General features: G+C 37.8%; 1 pseudogene; it reads left to right on the top strand.

Moving 5' to 3' along the window:
- LOC129639513 (RNA-binding motif protein, X-linked 2-like) overlaps window positions 1-18,559 on the top strand; it is a 50,983-nt pseudogene extending 32,424 nt beyond the window's left edge.
- Window positions 18,560-18,852: the final 293 nt, after the last annotated feature.

The raw sequence follows: 18,852 nt of genomic DNA, 5'->3' as shown, positions 1-18,852 counted from the left end.
TCATTAATACCTCTGGGCCTCAGTTTCCTCATCTATAAAATGGGAAGGTTGATTCCACCTTCTGTGTAGTTTTTCTTTTGAATTAAATGCAGGCAAGCAGGTAAAAGAAGACAGACTTTGCTTGGTAGATCAAAGTATCATACCTAATTTTTTTTTCTAATAGATGGAGTTGACACTGAGCTTTTTTCACCAACAACCTATGGACAGTGCCATTTCTGCAAATTTTACTCTGCATAAATACAATCACCATAAAGCATCTCGTTCTCTTATTAGTAACTTCCTTAATGCCTCTGTGCCTCAGTTTACTCATCTACATAATGGGAGTGCTCTTTGTTTTTAATTAAATGAAACAGTGCATATGACACATCCAGGATGTTACTTAGTAGATCTAAGTAAAAACTTCATTTCTTTTTTTTAGAAGAGAGAGTTGACATTGAGTTTTTTTTCTCCAGCAATCTAGATAGACAATGCCTTTTCCCACAATGTTTATTGTGTCAGGAGCCAACACGGGAGATCCCACCCATGACAAGGTCATGCTGAGGAGACCTGACAGGCAAGCCGGATCAGGACTCGAGGGACTGCCTGGACCTGCTCGAGCATCGACCCCCAAAGCAAAGTCTGTCTGTCTACTGTTTACTGTATTATGCCTTTCACCAACTCTTCTGACATTAACAGGGTGCTAACTCCGACCACCTTTCTCTGAAGAAAATCAACTTAAGGATCTAGTTAATAAGTGTCCTGGTCTTAAAAGGAGTATTTTAACTTTAACCCCTCAGTTACTATTTTAGTTTGCTTGGCAGGTTTATCCACACTCTTGCAACTAACACACATGATTGTTCACAACACCCCAAGCATAACCTTCGAGCGATAAAAAAGTTTTATTAAACAATACAGCATTGTTGAGCCAATGTTTGTTACTGAGTTTCCTTGTCTTTACCCAATGTGCGCCTGGGAGTGCATTAGCTAGTATAGTTGGTATGCAAGAAAAACAAGCAGTAGCCTTGGAATTAACAACATAAGACCCTTGAGTTAATACATTCTTTCTTTGTTGTAACCCACTGCACCTTTGCTCCATAAGAATGTAGCTGTGTTTCCTGAGGGGGACTGCAGACCGGAAAGATAAAGGGAAAGCAGGTTTTCTGGTTGACCAACCTTTATCAAGAAAGAGTCACAAATATGTTAATAGGCCTCTGGGCCAAAAGATAATGTACATAACACAAAGACCCTTGTAAATGAAAAGGTATGCAGAAAACATCCTGGTGCCAATGAAGGTCAAACTGCTCTAATGTTGAGCTGACTCTACATGACTTTGTATCTTTCATGTCTGGAAATGTATAACTCAGGGTATAAAAGCTCCCTTTAAAAATAAAGCTGCAGACCCGGCTTCATCAGAGCTTGGCCTCCCCGTGTCATTCTTTCTCTCTTTCTTTCTCTCTCTTTCTCTATCTCTTTTTTTCAGGCTTATTCCCTGGAGCACAGAGGCTCTCTGAGTTCACTTTTCTGCCTGGGCTTCTAAAACCCAATTGAAAAGGCGCTCTGCGTCTTCACTCCGGAGAAAAGGTGCTCTGAATCTTTGCCCCACGTTGGGCGCCAAAGAATATCAGCCTCTTTCTCTCTCCTTTTACTTTCATCTCTCTTCGCCGACGCTGTTCATCCTGAGGGTATCCCTAGATCCTGCTGGGGCTGGACCCCGGTATTATTGAGTGTAGATAAATACACTCTCAAAGACATCATCCGTTTCACTTCTTGGAACTGCCTTACTGCCTCTGTGCCTCAGTTTCCTCATCTATAAAATGGGAATATTGACAACACCTTCCTCATAGATTTTCTTTTGAATTAAATGAAGCTTAACATGTAAAATAGCCTCCGTTGCTTAGGAGATCTAACTAACACACATAATATTGTTTTTTTTTTTTTTTCTTTTAAGAGTGTTAAAATCTTTATTTTTACCCCACAGCCTTGTAGATTTTCTTTTATCTTATGGATTCTTATTTTTCATTAAATGAAAAAAACAGAGCATGTAAAATACATAGGACATGCTTAGTAGAGTTAAGTAGCATACTTAATTTTTTTATGAGAATTGAAATTGAGTTTTTTTCCAAATATCTAACAGAAATGCCCTTATCAACAAAGTTTATTAAGTATAGATAAATACGCTCACTGATACATCATCTTTCACCTACTCATTACTTTCTTAAAGCCTCTGTGCCTAAGTTTCCTCATATATAAAATGGGAATGTTGATAACACTTTACTCGTCGATTTTCTTTTTGATTAAATGAACATGAGAGTGCAAAACAACCAACACATTACTTAGAAGATCTAAGCAACTCACTTAATTTTTTTTTTTTAGTACAGAGAATTGAAATTGGGTTTTTTCCCCAACAGTCGAGCCAGACAATGTCCTTTCCCACACAGTTTATTAAATACATAGACACGCTCAACAAAAAGCATGTATATCCCTAACTAGTAATGACAGTAATGTGTCTCTCAGTTTCCTCATCTATAAAATGGGAATGTTGATAACACCTTCCTCGTGCATTTTCTTTGTAAATAAAGCCTCAAATCAAAATAAATAAATTTAAATGAAAAAAAAAATGAAGCAGAGCATGTAAAACACTGAGGACATGCTTAGTAGAGATAAGTAACATACTTAATTTGTTTTTTTTTTAAATAGAATTAAAATCAAGTTTTCCCCTAAACATTCTAGATAGATGAGGCCTTACCCACAAAGTTTACTAAATATAGATAAATATGGTTAGCAAAAGTATCTCTCTCACTTACTAAAAATTTCATTAATGCCTCAGCTTCCTGAAGTATAAATGGGAATACTGACAACAATTTCCTCATAGATTTTGTTTTCAATTAAATGAAGCAGACCGTCTAAAACACCGAGGACATTGCTTAGCAGTCTCAGTAACACGCTTAATTTTGTTTTTTCATTCAGAAGAATGAGTTGAAATTGAGATTTTTCCCCAATAATCTGGACTGACAATGCACTTTCCCACAAAGTTTCCTAAGTATAGATCTGTACACTCCCCAAAAAGCATCTCTTTCACTTTCTAGTAACTTCATGAATACCCCTGGGCCTCAGTTTCCTCATCTATAAAAGGGGAACGTTGATTCCACCTTCTGTGTAGTTTTTCTTTTGAATTAAATGCAGGCAATCAAGTAAAACAAGAAAGACTTTGCTTGGTAGATCTAAGTATCATACCTAATTTTGTTTTTTTCCTAGTAGATGGAGTTGACACTGAGCTTTTTTCACCAACAATCTACAGATAGTGCCATTTCTCCAAATTTTACTGTGTGCATAAATACTCTCACCATAAAGCATCTCTTTCACTTATCAGTCACTTCCTTAATGCCTCTGTGCCTCAGTTTACTCATCTATAAAATTGGTCTGCTCTGTTTTTTTTTTACTTAAATGAAACAGACCATATGACACATCCAGGATGTTATTTAGTAGATCTAAGAAAAAGATTTCATTTCTTTTTTTTAGAAGAGGGAGTTGAAATAGCGATTTTTTCTCCAACAATATAGATAGACAGTGCCCTTTTCCACAAACTTTATTGAGTGTTGATAAATACACTATCAAAGACATCATCCGTTTCACTTCTTGTAACTTCATTACGGACTCTGTGCCTCAGTTTCCTCATCTGTAAAATGGGAGTATTGACAACACAACACCTTCCTCGTAGATTTTCTTTTGAATTAAATGAAGCTTAATGTCTAAAACACCCACCATTGCTTAGGAGATCTAACTAACATACATAGTATTGGTTTTTTTCTTTTAAGAGTGTTAAAATCTTTATTTTTACCCCACAGCCTTGTAGATTTTCTTTTACCTTACTGAGTCTTGTTTTTCATTAAATGAAACAGAGCATGTAAAATACACAAGACATGCCTAGTAGAGTTAAGTAACATACTTAGTTTTTTTAAGAGAATTGAAATTGAGTTTTTTTCCCCAAAAATCTAACAGACAATGGCCTTGTCGACAAAGTTTATTAAGTATAGATAAACAGGCTCACTGATACATCATCTTTCACCTACTAATTACTTTCTTAAAGCCTCTGTGCCTCAGTTTCCTCATATATAAAATGGGAATGTTGATAACACTTTACTTGTAGATTTTCTTTTTGATTAAATGAAGAGAAGCATGCAAAACAACCAGGACATTGTTTAGAAGATCTAAGCAACTCACTTAATTTTTTTTAATACAGAGAATTGAAATTGGGTTTTTTCCCCAGCATTCTACCCAGACAATGCCCTTTCCCACACAGTTTACTAAATAGATAAACACGCTCAACAAAAAGCATGTATTTCCCTAACTAGTAACAACAGTATTGTCTGTGTGTCTCAGTTTCCTCATCTATAAAATGGGAATGTTGATAACAGCTTCCTCCTGCATTTTCTTTGTAAAGCAATTAGCCTCAAATCAAAATAAATAAATTTAAATTAAAAAAATAAATGAAGCAGAGCATGTAAAACACTGAGGACATGCTTAGTAGAGTTAAGTAACATACTTAATTTTTTTTTAATAGAATTGAAATCAAGTTTTTCCCCTAAACATTCTAGATAGATGAGGCCTTACCCATAAAGTTTATTAACTATAGATAAATACGGTTAGCAAAAGCATCTCTCTTACTTACTAAAAATTTCATTAATGCCTCAGCTTCCTGAAGTATAAATGGGAATATTGATAACAATTTCCTCATAGATTTTGTTTTCAATTAAATGAAGCAGACCTTCTAAACACCGAGGACATTGCTTAGCAGTCGAAGTAACACACTTAATTTTTTTTTTTTTTGGAAGAATGAGTTGAAATCTAGATTTTTCCCCAATAATCTGGACCAACAATGCACTTTCCCACAAAGTTTCCTAATTATAGACTGTACACTCACCAAGAAGCATCTCTTTCACTTTCTAGTTACTTCATTAATACCTCTGGGCCTCAGTTTCCTCATCTATAAAATGGGAACATTGATTCCACCTTCTGTGTAGTTTTTCTTTTGAATTAAATGCAGGCAAGCAGGTAAAAGAAGACAGACTTTGCTTGGTAGATCTAAGTATCATACCTAATTTTGTTTTTTTTCTAATAGATGGAGTTGACAGTGAGCTTTTTCACCAACAATCTACAAACAGTGCCATTTCTGCAAATTTTACTGTGTCCATAAATACGCTCACCATAAAGCATCTCGTTCATTTATTAGTCACTTCCTGAATGCCTCTGTGCTTCAGTTTACTCATCTACAAAATGGGAGTGGTATTTTTCTTTTTAATTAAATGAAACAGAGCATATGACACATCCAGGATGTTACTTAGTAGATCTAAGTAAAATACTTCATTTCTTTTTTTTAGAAGAGAGAGTTGAAATTGAGTTTTTTTCTCCAACAATGTAGATAGACAATGCCCTTTCCCACAAAGTTTATTGAGTGTCGATAAATACAGTCTCAAAGACATCATCTGTTTCACTTCTTGTAACTGCATTACTGCCTCTGTGCCTCAGTTTCCTCATCTGTAAAATGGGAATATTGACAACACCTTCCTCGTAGATTTTCTTTTGAATTAAATGAAGCTTAACGTGTAAAACACCCACCATTGCTTAGGAGATCTAACTAACATACATAATATTATTTTTTTCTTTTTTTTATTTTTAATTTTATTTTTTTTTAAACTTTACAATATTGTATTGGCTCTGCCATATATCGAAATGAATCCGCCACAGGCATACACGTGTTCCCCATCCTGAACGTCCTCCCTCCTCTCTCCCCATACCATCCCTCTGGGTCGTCCCAGTGCACCAGCCCCAAGCATCCAGTATCGTGCATCGAACCTGAACTGACGACTCGTTTCATATATGATATTATACATATTTCAGTGCCATTCTCACAAATCATCTCACCCTCTCCCTCTCCCACAGAGTCCAAAAGACTGTTCTATACATCAGTGTCTCTTTTGCTGTCTCGTATACAGGGTTATTGTTACCATCTTTTTAAATTCCATATATATGCGTTAGTATACTGAATTGGTGTTTTTCTTTCTGGCTTACTTCACTCTGTATAATAGGTTCCAGTTTCATCCACCTCATTAGAACTGATTCAAATGTATTCTTTTTAATGGCTGAGTAATACTCCATTGTGTATATGTACCATGGCTTTCTTATCCACTCATCTGCTGATGGACATCTAGGTTGCTTCCATGTCCTGGCTATTATAAACAGTGCTGTGATGAACATTGGGGTACACATGCCTCTTTCCCTTCTGGTTTCCTCAGTGTGTATGCCCAGCAGTGGGATTCCTGGATCATAAGGCAGTTCTATTTCCAGTTTTTTTTAAGGAATCTCCACCCTGTTCTCCATAGTGGCTGTACTAGTTTGCATTCCCACCAACAGTGTAAGAGGGTTCCCTTTTCTCCACATCCTCTCCAGCATTTATTACTTGTAGACTTTTGGATCACAGCCATTCTGACTGGTGTGAAATGGTACCTCATAGTGGTTTTGATTTGCATTTCTCTGATAATGAGTGATGTTGAGCATCTTTTCATGTGTTTGTTAGCCATCTGTATGTCTTCTTTGGGGAAATGTCTATTTAGTTCTTTGGCCCATTTTTTGATTAGGTTATTTATTTTTCTGGAATTGAGCTGCAGGAGTTGCTTGTATATTTTTGAGATTGGTTGTTTGTCAGTTGCTTCATTTGCTATTATTTTCTCCCATTCTGAAGGCTGTCTTTTCACCTTGCTAATAGTTTCCTTTGTTATGCAGAAGCTTTTAAGTTTTATTAGGTCCCATTTGTTTATTTTTGCATTTATTTCCAATATTCTGGGAGGTGGGTCATAGAGGATCCTGCTGTGATGTATGTTGGAGAGTGTTTTGCCTATGTTCTCCTCTAGGAGTTTTATAGTTTCTGGTCTTACGTTGAGATCTTTAATCCATTTTGAGTTTATTTTTGTGTATGGTGTTAGAAAGTGGTCTAGTTTCATTCTTTTACAAGTGGTTGACCAGATTTCCCAGCACCACTTGTTAAAGAGATTGTCTTTAATCCATTGTATATTCTTGCCTTCTTTGTCAAAGATAAGGTGTCCATATGTGCGTGGATTTATCTCTGGGCTTTCTATTTTGTTCCATGGATCTATATTTCTGTCTTTGTGCCAGTACCATACTGTCTTGACAACTGTGGCTTTGTAGTAGAGCCTGAAGTCAGGTAGGTTGATTCCTCCAGTTCCCTTCTTCTTTCGCAAGATCGCTTTGGCTATTCGAGGTTTTTTGTTTTTTTCATACAAATTGTGAAATTATTTTTCCTAGCTCTGTGAAGAATACTGTTGGTAGCTTGATAGGGATTGCATTGAATCTATAGATTGCTTTGGGTAGTATACTCATTTTCACTATATTGATTCTTCCAATCCATGAACATGGTATATTTCTCCATCTATTAGTGTCCTCTTTGATTTCTTTCACCAGTGTTTTATAGTTTTCTATATATAGGTCTTTAGTTTCTTTAGGTAGATATATTCCTAAGTATTTTATTCTTTCCGTTGCAATGGTGAATGGAATTGTTTCCTTAATTTCTCTTTCTGTTTTCTCATTATTAGTATATAGGAATGCAAGGGATTTCTGTGTGTTGATTTTATATCCTGCAACTTTACTATAATCATTGATTAGTTCTAGTAATTTTCTGGTGGAGTCTTTAGGGTTTTCTATGTAGAGGATCGTGTCATCTGCAAACAGTGAGAGCTTTACTTCTTCTTTTCCAATTTGGATTCCTTTTATTTCTTTTTCTGCTCTGATTGCTGTGGCCAAAACTTCCAAAACTATGTTGAATAGTAATGGTGAAAGTGGGCACCCTTGTCTCATTCCTGACTTTAGAGGAAATGCTTTCAATGTTTCACCATTGAGGATAATGTTTGCTGTGGGTTTGTCATATATAGCTTTTATTATGTTGAGGTATGTTCCTTCTATTTCTGCTTTCTGGAGAGTTTTGATCATAAATGGATGTTGAATTTTGTCAAAGGCTTTCTCTGCATCTATTGAGATAATCATATGGCTTTTATTTTTCAATTTGTTAATGTGGTGTATTACATTGATTGATTTGCGGATATTGAAGAATCCTTGCATCCCTGGGATAAAGCCCACTTGGTCATGGTGTATGTTGTTGGATTCTGACTGCTAGAATTTTGTTAAGGATTTTTGCATCTATGTTCATCAGTGATATTGGCCTGTAGTTTTCTTTTTTGTGGGATCTTTGTCAGGTTTTGGTATTAGGGTGATGGTGGCCTCATAGAATGAGTTTGGCAGTTTACCTTCCTCTGCAATTTCTGGAAGAGTTTGAGCAGGATAGGTGTTAGCTCTTCTCTAAATTTTTGGTAGAATTCAGCTGTGAAGCTGTCTGGACCTGGGCTTTTGTTTGCTGGAAGATTTTTTATTACAGTTTCAATTTCCATGCTTGTGATGGGTCTGTTAAGATTTTCTATTTCTTCCCGGTCGTGGTTTGGAAAGTTGTACTTTTCTAAGAATTTGTCCATTTCTTCCACGTTGTCCATTTTATTGGCATATAATTGTTGATAGTAGTCTCTTATGATCCTTTGTATTTCTGTGTTGTCTGTTGTGATCGCTCCATTTTCATTTCTAATTTTATTGATTTGATTTTTCTCCCTTTGTTTCTTGATGAGTCTGGCTAATGGTTTGTCAATTTTATTTATCCTTTCAAAGAACCAGCTTTTGGCTTTGTTGATTTTTGCTATGGTCTCCTTTGTTTCTTTTGCATTTATTTCTGCCCTAATTTTTAAGATTTCTTTCCTTCTACTAGCCCTGGGGTTCTTCATTTCTTCCTTTTCTAGTTGCTTTAGGTGTAGAGTTAGGTTATTTATTTGACTTTTTTCTTGTTTCTTGAGGTACGCCTGTATTGCTATGAACTTTCCCCTTAGGACTGCTTTTACAGTGTCCCACAGGTTTTGGGTTGTTGTGTTTTCATTTTCATTCGTTTCTATGCAAATTTTGATTTCTTTTTTGCTTTCTTCTGTGATTTGTTGGTTATTCAGCAGCGTGTTGTTCAGCCTCCATATGTTGGAATTTTTAATAGTTTTCCTCCTGTAATTGAGATCTAATCTTACTGCCTTGTGGTCAGAAAAGATGCTTGCAATGATCTCAATTTTTTTGAATTTGCCAAGCCTAGATTTATGGCCCAGGATGTGATCTATCCTGGAGGAGGTTCCGTGTGCGCTTGAGAAAAAGGTGAAATTCAATGTTTTGGGATGAAATGTCCTATAGATATCAATTAGGTCTAACTGGTCTATTGTATCGTTTAAAGTTTGTGTTTCCTTGTTAATTTTCTGTTTAGTTGATCTATCCATAGGTGTGAGTGGGGTATTAAAGTCTCCCACTATTATTGTGTTATTGTTAATTTCTCCTTTCATACTTGTTAGCATTTGTCTTACGTATTGCGGTGCTCCCGTGTTGGGTGCATATATATGTATAATTGTTATATCTTCTTGGATTGATCCTTTGATCATTATGTAGTGACCGTCTTTGTCTCTTTTCACAGCCTTTGTTTTAAAGTCTATTTTGTCTGATATGAGTATTGCTACTCCTGCTTTCTTTTGGTCCCTATTTGCATGGAAACTCTTTTTCCAGCCCTTCACTTTCAGTCTGTATGTGTCCCCTGTTTTGAGGTGGGTCTCTTGTAGACAACATATGTAGGGGTCTTGTTTTTGTATCCATTGAGCCAGTCTTTGTCTTTTGGTTGGGGCATTCAACCCATTTACGTTTAAGGTAATTATTGATAAGTATGATCCCGTTGCCATTTACTTTATTGTTTGGGGTTCAAATTTATACACCCTTTTTGTGTTTCCTGTCTAGAGAATATCCTTTAGTATTTGTTGGAGAGCTGGTTTGGTAGTGCTGAATTCTCTCAGCTTTTGCTTGTCTGTAAAGCTTTTGATTTCTCTTTCATATTTGAATGAGATCCTTGCTGTGTACAATAATCTGGGCTGTAGGTTATTTTCTTTCATCACTTTAAGTATGTCTTGCCATTCCCTCCTGGCCTGAAGAGTTTCTATTGAAAGATCAGCTGTTATCCTTATGGGAATTCCCTTGTGTGTTATTTGTTGTTTTTCCCTTGCTGCTTTTAATATTTGTTCTTTGTGTTTGATCTTTGTTAATTTGATTGATATGTGTCTTGGGGTGTTTTGCCTTGGGTTTATCCTGTTTGGGACTCTCTGGGTTTCTTGGACTTGAGTGATTATTTCCTTCCCCATTTTAGGGAAGTTTCCAACTATTATCTCCTCAGGTATTTTCTCATGGTCTTTCTTTTTGTCTTCTTCTTCTGGGACCCCTATGATTCGAATGTTGTAGCGTTTAATATTGTCCTGGAGGTCTCTGAGATTGTCCTCATTTCTTTTAATTCGTTTTTCTTTTTTCCTCTCTGATTCATTTATTTCTACCATTCTATCTTCTAATTCACTAGTCCTATCTTCTGCCTCTATTATTCTACTATTTGTTGCCTCCAGAGTGTTTTTGATCTCATTTATTGCATTATTCATTATATATTGACTCTTTTTTATTTCTTCTAGGTCCTTGTTAAACCTTTCTTGCATCTTCTCAGTCCTTGTCTCCAGGCTATTTATCTGTGATTCCATTTTGATTTCAAGATTTTGGATCAATTTCACTATCATTATTTGGAATTCTTTATCAGGTAGATTCCCTATCTCTTCCTCTTTGGTTTGGTTTGGTGGGCATTGATCCTGTTCCTTTACCTGCTGGGTATTCCTCTGTCTCTTCATCTTGTTTAAATTGCTGAGTTTGGGGTTTCCTTTCTGTACTGTGGCAGTTTGTGGAGTTCTCTTTATTGTGGCGTTTCCTCGCTGTGTGTGGGTTTGTACAGGTGGCTTGTCAAGGTTTCTTGGTTAGGGAAGCTTGTGCCGGTGTTCTGGTGGGTGGAGCTGGATTTCTTCTCTCTCCTTTCGAAGACAATGGGCTGCTTTTCTGGGCGCCTGATGTCCTCTGCCGGCATTCAGAAGTTGTTTTGTGGAATTTACTCGGCGTTTAAATGTTCTTTTGATGAATTTGTGGGGGAGAAAGTGTTCTCCCCGTCCTATCCCTCCGCCATCTTAGCCTCCAATTTCTTAAACACGCAGATGAGCTCTTTGTCTTCCCCGAGCTCCAGTCCTCTTCATACGTAGCCTGTAGTCTGGCTCCAATAGCTGCTGAAAGTTCTCTTCTGGCAGGCCTACCCCACTGTCCACAATCAGCTCTTAGTTTTGTTGAAATTCTGGGTACTCTGAGAGTAGAGTCAGTCCCTCTCACAACCTCAGCCCCTTTGAACCCTCACCCACTGGGAAAGTGCCACCTCCTCCACCAGAGGCACATTTACCCACAAAACAAGAACTCTGATCTCATCTTTCAGTTATTCAGGGCTCTACCATGCCCGGAGAATATTTATATACATAGCGCAGGAAGGCAGAGTGGATCTTATCCCCATTTCATAGATGAGGAACATTACCTCAAAAAAATCATGCACACTAGCGCGGTCACATCAGTTCATTTAATGCCGAACTAATTCTAAGCCAAGTAGTACATAGCCATTGCCCCAAGACTCCTAAGTCTATTGTCTTCTTTTCAATGTCAGGCATTATTTCCAATATTTTGCTGTTATGAATTATACTGCAGTGTACATTGTGATATATACATCTTTGTCTGCCTCCCTGATGGTTTCCTTCATGAAATTAATTTATAAACATTGTCAAATTACTCTCTGAAAAGGTTGTATCAGTTTTCACTCTGACTGGAATGCTCATTTTCCTGAATCTTAATCAGTAATGGTTATTTTAAGAAAATATTGCCATATGATTTCTCATTATTATTTTACTTTGCCTTTATTTCATCATCCGGGAGGTTGAACATCTCTTCGTAGATTTATAGGCCCTTATTCTTTTTCTTTGTAAGTTGTCTATTAAGATCATTTGCCTAGTTTTTCCCTGTTAGTGTGTTCCTCATTTTCTTACTGATTTTACAAGAGCCCTTCATGTATTAAGGATATTAACTTATTGTTTTTAACACTTTATCATGTATTGTATTGCTGTGGACTTATTTTTTTAATTTGATGTGTTATACTACATTGCCATTATTATTATTTCTTGATGCTCAAACTGTCCCAGTTTGGTCTGTAGTTATCCTGTCAAGCCAGCTCCTGTATTCTTTTTTTCTTTTACTTTTTATTTTGAAATACTTGAAAAAATTTCTGGGTTAAAACAGGAAAGTTATGAAATAGAATGAAGAATACCTATATCCCCTTTACTCAGAGTCCCCAGATGTTAGCATTTTATCACATTTGCTTTATTATTTCTCTCCACCTGTATGCATATTATTTTTTTTCTGAACCATTTGGGGGTCAATTGCAGACACGATGCACATTTACCCCTAAATTCATCAGTGTGTATTTCCCAAAATACCGGGACATTTAACTTCAGGATAGTGATCAAATTCAGGAAATCAACACTGTTACACTGTTATCTAATCTATAGACTTTATTTGACTTCCAGTTGTCCTGGTAATGTCCTTTATAGCAAAAGGAAAAAAAAATGGCTTTCTAGCCTTAATCTGTGATGTAAATTGCAGACGTTTTCTCCTAGTTTGTCATTTGACTTTGTTTATTGTGATTTTTTTTTCTTTGCAAAATTATTATTTTTAAATTTTTATGCGTTCATTTATTCATGTGTTTAAATGATCTTATGGTAACATTGACTTTTTAGGGGATGTACAGTCCTATGAGATTTTTCTTTTTAGTACTTGAATAGATTTGTGTAATCACCCTTACAATCAGGATGAAGGACATTTCCATCATCCCCCAAACTCCCTCATGCTGTCCCTGTATAGTCTGTCCTCTAATTGCTGGAGAAGGCAATGGCACCCCACTCCAGTACTCTTGCCTGGAGAATCCCATGGATGGAGGAGCCTGGTAGGCTGCAGTCCATGGGGTCGCTGAGAGCCAGACACGACTGAGCGACTTCACTTTCACTTTTCACTTTCGTGCATTGGAGAAGGAAATGGCAACCCACTCCAGTGTTCTTGCCTGGAGAATCCCAGGGATGGCAGAGCCTGGTGGGCTGCCGTCCATGGGGTCGCACAGAGTCGGACACGACTGAAGCAACTTAGCAGCAGCAGCAGTGGTCAAATTTATCAGTCTTTTATTGCTTCTGGATTTGAGTCATAATTAGAAAGTATTTCTTCCCACCCATCCACGTTCTCTTCTAATACTTGTATGGTTTCAATTTTATGCATTGAAATCTCTGATCCATTTAGAGTTATTCTGATGTGTAGTGTGAGATATGGACCCAATTTCATATTTTTTCGAATGGCTATCTAGTTGTCCCAACAGCATTTATTTAAAACTCCATATTTACTCCCAGAAAATTGGAGTGTCACCCTTATACATAAGTATTAACTTGGGAGGTGATTTTGATATCTTTATAATGTTGAGTCATCTTATGCAAGAAAAAGAGGTGTCTTTATATTTATTGCAAACTGTGTTTGTGTCTTTCAGCAGTTTTTAAGAGTTTTCTTTGCATAGACCTTGTACATTCCTTGTTGTTAGATTTATTTCTAAGTATTTTATCTTTTTGTTGTTGCTGTTACAAATAGGGCTCCTCTTTCCTTATATCTTATGATTATTGTTTGTAAGAGGGTGGTTTATTTTTGTTGTCTTTATATCCTGTTATCCTACAGATCTGTTATATTGTTTGTTTTTAACACTGTTTCTCATTGCTTCTCTTGGGTTTTCTATATATATCATCATATATAATCTTCATACAGAGATAGCTTTACTTTTTCATTTTTAAATTAGTTTTTAAAATTAGAGTATAGTTGATTTACAGTGTTGTACTAGTTTCTGCTGTGCAGCAAAATGTGTCAGTTATACATACACATATATTTACTCTTTTTTTATATCTGTTTTCTCCTGTCTAATTGCATGGGCCGATACCTACAATATTAAATAGTGTTAAATAGCTGAATACCATATACCATAGTTGAATCATTTCTAGTGTTTTCTTTTAAGTAAGATGCTAGATTTGGGGCTGAGGTATATGTATGTGATCATGTTATAACATTTCCATCAGCTACTATTGTATTTTTATGACTGTAGTTTTAAGTTTATGAAGCTTTCTGGAATTAATTTTTATATAATGAGTAAGGTAGAATTTTTTCTTTTTTTTTTTTTCATTAAATTATGTCTTTACTAACTTCCCCCTACCTTCCTAAGATTTACTATCCCCCACTCCCCTGTGGCTTGTGGGATCTTAGTTCCCTGACCAGGGTTTGAACCTGAACCCTGGCAGTGAAACACCAAGTCCTGACCACTGTGACTGCCAGGGAATTCCCCTTTCCTTTTTGACAATAACATTCTTTAATGTCACAGATTTTCCTGAGTGTGGTTTTAGCCACATCCTGTAAGTTTTGGTGGGCTCAGACAGTAAAGGTAAAGGTAGCTCAGACGGTAAAGCGTCTGCCTGCAATGCAGGAGGCCTGGGTTCAATCCCTGGTTCAGGAAGATCCCCTGGAGAAGGAAATGGCAACCCACTCCAGTGTTCTTGCCTGGAGAATTCCATGGACAGAGGAGCCTGGCGGACTATAGTGCTTGGGGTCGCAAAGAGTCGGACAAGACTGAGCGACTAACACACACAGACACCAAGTTTTGGTATATATTCCCATTTTTGTTGTTTTCTAAATAGTCTACCATGATTTCTTTATTTTATTTCACTTTCTCTTTCATCCAGTAGTTAGCCTGGAGAACAGGTTTCAAGTTCTAGTTAGGGCATTTTTTGTTTTGAAATTATTGTTCTCAGCTGTTTCACATTATGATTGGAGAACATGGTCTGTGCTGTTTTTGGCGATGATTCAGGTTTACTTTGAGATCTAGTCTACAGTCAGTTTTAATATGTGTTTCATGGATTCTTGAGAAGAAACTCTCTGTACAGTCGAATATATCTGTATATCTACTAGTCTGATGTTAATATTTTTAACAATGTAAGTGTTATATTATTAAGTATATGTTTATTTGTAGTTATATAATTTTATATTAATTCCTCTGACTTATTTTTCTCAATTTTATGTGTTGTGAACTCAAAGTGGTGTGTTAAAATCTCTAATAACTTGAACTCTTCGTTGCTCTTTGTATTTTTAATTAAAATTTTGGATGTGTTATTTATGTATAAAATTTCATGACTTATGTATTAGGACCTTTTTCTGTGTAAAAGAGCCCTCTTAGTCACATTTAAATGTCTTGTTTTGGTTGGCCTTGAATTCATCTTTGATCTTAATGCTACCACCCATTTTTAAAATCAGGTGTTCTTGATATATCTTTTTCTAACTTTTGATTTTTAACCTTTCTTTGTCATCTTGTTCTCAGCGTGTCTCCTGTACAGATTATATTATTTGAATTTTGTTTTGTCGTCCAATCTGAAAGTTTTTACATTTTAAGTCAATAGTGTCTTACTCTTTTATAAATTAAATAGATACAGGGAGATTGTTAACATTAATCTGGTACCGGACAAGAAGACTGGGAAATCCAAAGGATTCTGTTTCCTCTGCTATGAAGACCAGAGGAGCACAACTCTGGCTGTTGACAGTTTTAATGGGATCAAGGTGAGTATGCTTACTGAGCAGAACTTTTCCATTGGGTAGGGTGTCAGTTTCATTTCCCAGCTGATGACTACAGGCTCAAGGGCAGTACTGGTCAGCTGGGTTGCAGAGGTGTGGGGACATACTGACTGGGAAATGACCCCAGGACATAATTCCGTTGGCTCATGACCCTGTCAACATGCGTTTCTTTTCCCCATCACTTAGCAAGCTATGTCCTCAGGAGCATAGGTACCATGACCCCCCACTCCCCTTCATCTTGCACCCAACCAGGCGTCTGTTTTTCACCTTTTCTTCCTCACACTCCACTCTCGTTTCTGCTGTATTGGAGGGCAAAGAGACTAGCAAACACTGCTGTTCTATGCTGTCCTGTATCAGGGAATTTGGGGTTCTATCATGGTTTCGTGGCTGAGGACCTAGCCATGTATGTCTCTCATATGTCTCCATTGACTTAGCAGTACTGGGCCCTGAAAATTCTCTAGTTAAAATCTTATGACAAAGTCTATGAAAGTAACTCATTCTGAAGGTTTCTGTCCTCTATTCTCTCTCCTCCACCCTTGTAAGTGCGACGGTGAGTGATGACATGAGAGTGAGGCATGAAAAGGGGATGGGGCAAGTCAGGGTTACCTATGCTCCACATGCTCCCTGTGCTCATTTAGGAAAAGCACTGCCATTGAATGAGCATTGTCACAGGTTGGAGGGGTGACTCTTGACTTGGAGAATCTGTCACTGATTGCACCAGCAGTGAAAGGAAGTCACCATAAAAGGTGACTTTTATTCCACCTTTTATGGTGGAATGGGATAGGTGAAAGTACTCAGGCTTAGGGGTAAGAGTAAAAACTTGCTCTTGAATGGAACAGTAAAAGCCAGACATTTCACATTTCTGATGGCATTGCCTATAGAATAAATCTGTATCTGCCCGAATGTTTTTGTTTTAAGTGAAGGTTTAATTTTTTGTTGTTCACCTGGAGAGTTGGGATTCGCAGTGATAGTATCAGCATGAGCCAGTGGTTCCAGTATGGTGGGGGTGGAGCAAGGAGTGAGGGCTTAAGAGAAAAGAAAGTAGTCCTTTCTAGATTCCTTACCCCCTCCCAGCTGTTGTTCGCTTTGGCCTCATCCATTTGTGTTGAGAAAGCAGCTGTAGCATTGAGCTGAATTTTAGGAATTCCCTTTAGCTTCCAGGCTTCTTAACAGTGTGTTTCACTGTAAATTAATGTTACAGATGGAAGGTAATTCATGTTTGTGCATCTAAACTCTTGCAGTTTTCCATGCTGCTTATGCTTTGGGGCAGTACTTCCCAGGCTCCTTTCACTTCATGGCACACTTATAACATGGAGATATTTATATAGAACTCTGGGATAAACTGATGAGGCTCCCAGGATCTCCAGCTGCCCCAGGCTCTACCTGACTGCCCCCAGGGTTGAGCGAATGTGTAGGGATGTGTGCTGTGACACATCACTTGAGCAGGTCTGCTTTTGAGATTTTCTGAGAAACAGAATTAGCAAGAGGATAATGGGAATGGCTCAAACCATGGATTTCTGCAGCTGGGTTCAAATAGATGGAAGGCTGTGTTTGGTAGCAAATAGTTAGCTATCTGCCAAAGCATTGCCTGTCTGTCTTAGATCAAAGGAAGAACTATCTGAGTGGATCATGTATCTAACTATCGACTTCCTGAGGACTCAGAAGAAATGGATGAGGTGACCAGAGAGCTGCAGGAGAGGGGCTGTGGGACTCATGCTCCTCCACCAAGTTCATCTGAGGGCTCTGAAGATGACAAACCCACCAAAAAAACACAAAAAAGGTAAATGGTTAAGGCCTATGAGAAGACACTGGGTAGGCTTAATGTTTGCTCTTCTTAGCCTTCACTGAGATTTGGTAGTCAGTTCTCAAGTGTGAAGGGGGCAGGTGTGGGGAACCTTACCTTAACTGGGAAAGAAGAAGTATCAGCAGAAGACTAATGCTGTGGGCTAAATTCTGGCCACCAAAATGTGTATGTTGAAGTCCTAACCCTCTGGTGCCTAACGTGACTGTTTGGAGGTAGGGTCTTTAGAGAGAGAATTAAGAGCTGGAGTTGCCTTATATAGCAACCTGACATATTAAGGGTGACAGACATCCAGCTTGGATTCTTGGAGGCACTTTTCTAGAAGTAGAGACCGGGTTCAGGATGGGGAACACATGTATACCTGTGGCGGATTCATTTTGATATTTGGCAAATCTAATACAGTTATGTAAAGTTTAAAAATAAAATAAAATTAAAAAAAAAAAAAAAAAAAAAAAAAAAAAATATAGAAGTAGAGACCGTGAGTGTTTCATGCTGCTGCCAAGCATGCTTTTCTTTTGTATATCCTCCATCTTTTCCATCTTCTTTTTCTTACTGATTGTGCCCCTCTTTTCCTCCAGACAAAACGGAAGAAAAGAAAAAAAAAGAAAGACAGAAGACTGGCCGGGAGGTACAGGCAGAGTAGCCAGCCTCCTCTTCCTTGCCCAGAAGCAAGATGATAAAGGAAAAGGATGACCCTGGCTCTAAAAAGCACAGTGGCAAGCACTCAGAGAAGGCAGAGAAGGGTCAGAAGTCAGAGTCCAGGGAGGTGCGGAAGTCCCACCCCAGTTCCCCTGAGGTCAGGAAGACCTGCCGTGGTAGAATGGAGGACCGAGAGAGGGAGCCAAGAACGGAGAAGTCCAAGCACGAACACAAGTCATCAAGCAGAAGGGAAGAGAGAGAAGACAGGCACAGGGAGAGAGACAGGGGTTGAAGCTCAGACATACATTCCAGATGGCATGACAGGCGCTCTGAGGGGCGGCATGACAGGTGCTCTCTGAGGGGCGTAGTCACAGGAGTAGAAGTAGGCACCAAGATAAATCCCACTGGCACAAAAGGTCCCGGCACTCTCGGGACCCGGAGTCCTCTAATCCCAAGGAGTGCAGGCATCACTGATGCCGCAGCCTGTTCAGCTATTCAGCACGGTAGAATTAAAAATGAACTGTATTTTTCAAATGCAATGAAATTCAGTTATTCTTTTACTATATTTACATGTAAAGTCTCTGAAAATGAATTCTTTTGATCCCTTGAGTATAATAATCATCAAGAGAGCTGTAGTTTTTAACAGCTAAATGTCCTGGATTTTTGAGCAGAATCCATTGTCCCTGGGAATATACTTGGTACTTTTGGTACTTACCAGAGCATGTACCTAAATCTGGGTTTATCAATAGGGCCATTGAATTCATGAC

Source organism: Bubalus kerabau, chromosome X (assembly GCF_029407905.1).
Source record: "Bubalus kerabau isolate K-KA32 ecotype Philippines breed swamp buffalo chromosome X, PCC_UOA_SB_1v2, whole genome shotgun sequence".
In the NCBI taxonomy this organism is placed as follows: domain Eukaryota; kingdom Metazoa; phylum Chordata; class Mammalia; order Artiodactyla; family Bovidae; genus Bubalus; species Bubalus kerabau.
This window is presented reverse-complemented; position numbering and strand designations above follow the sequence as displayed.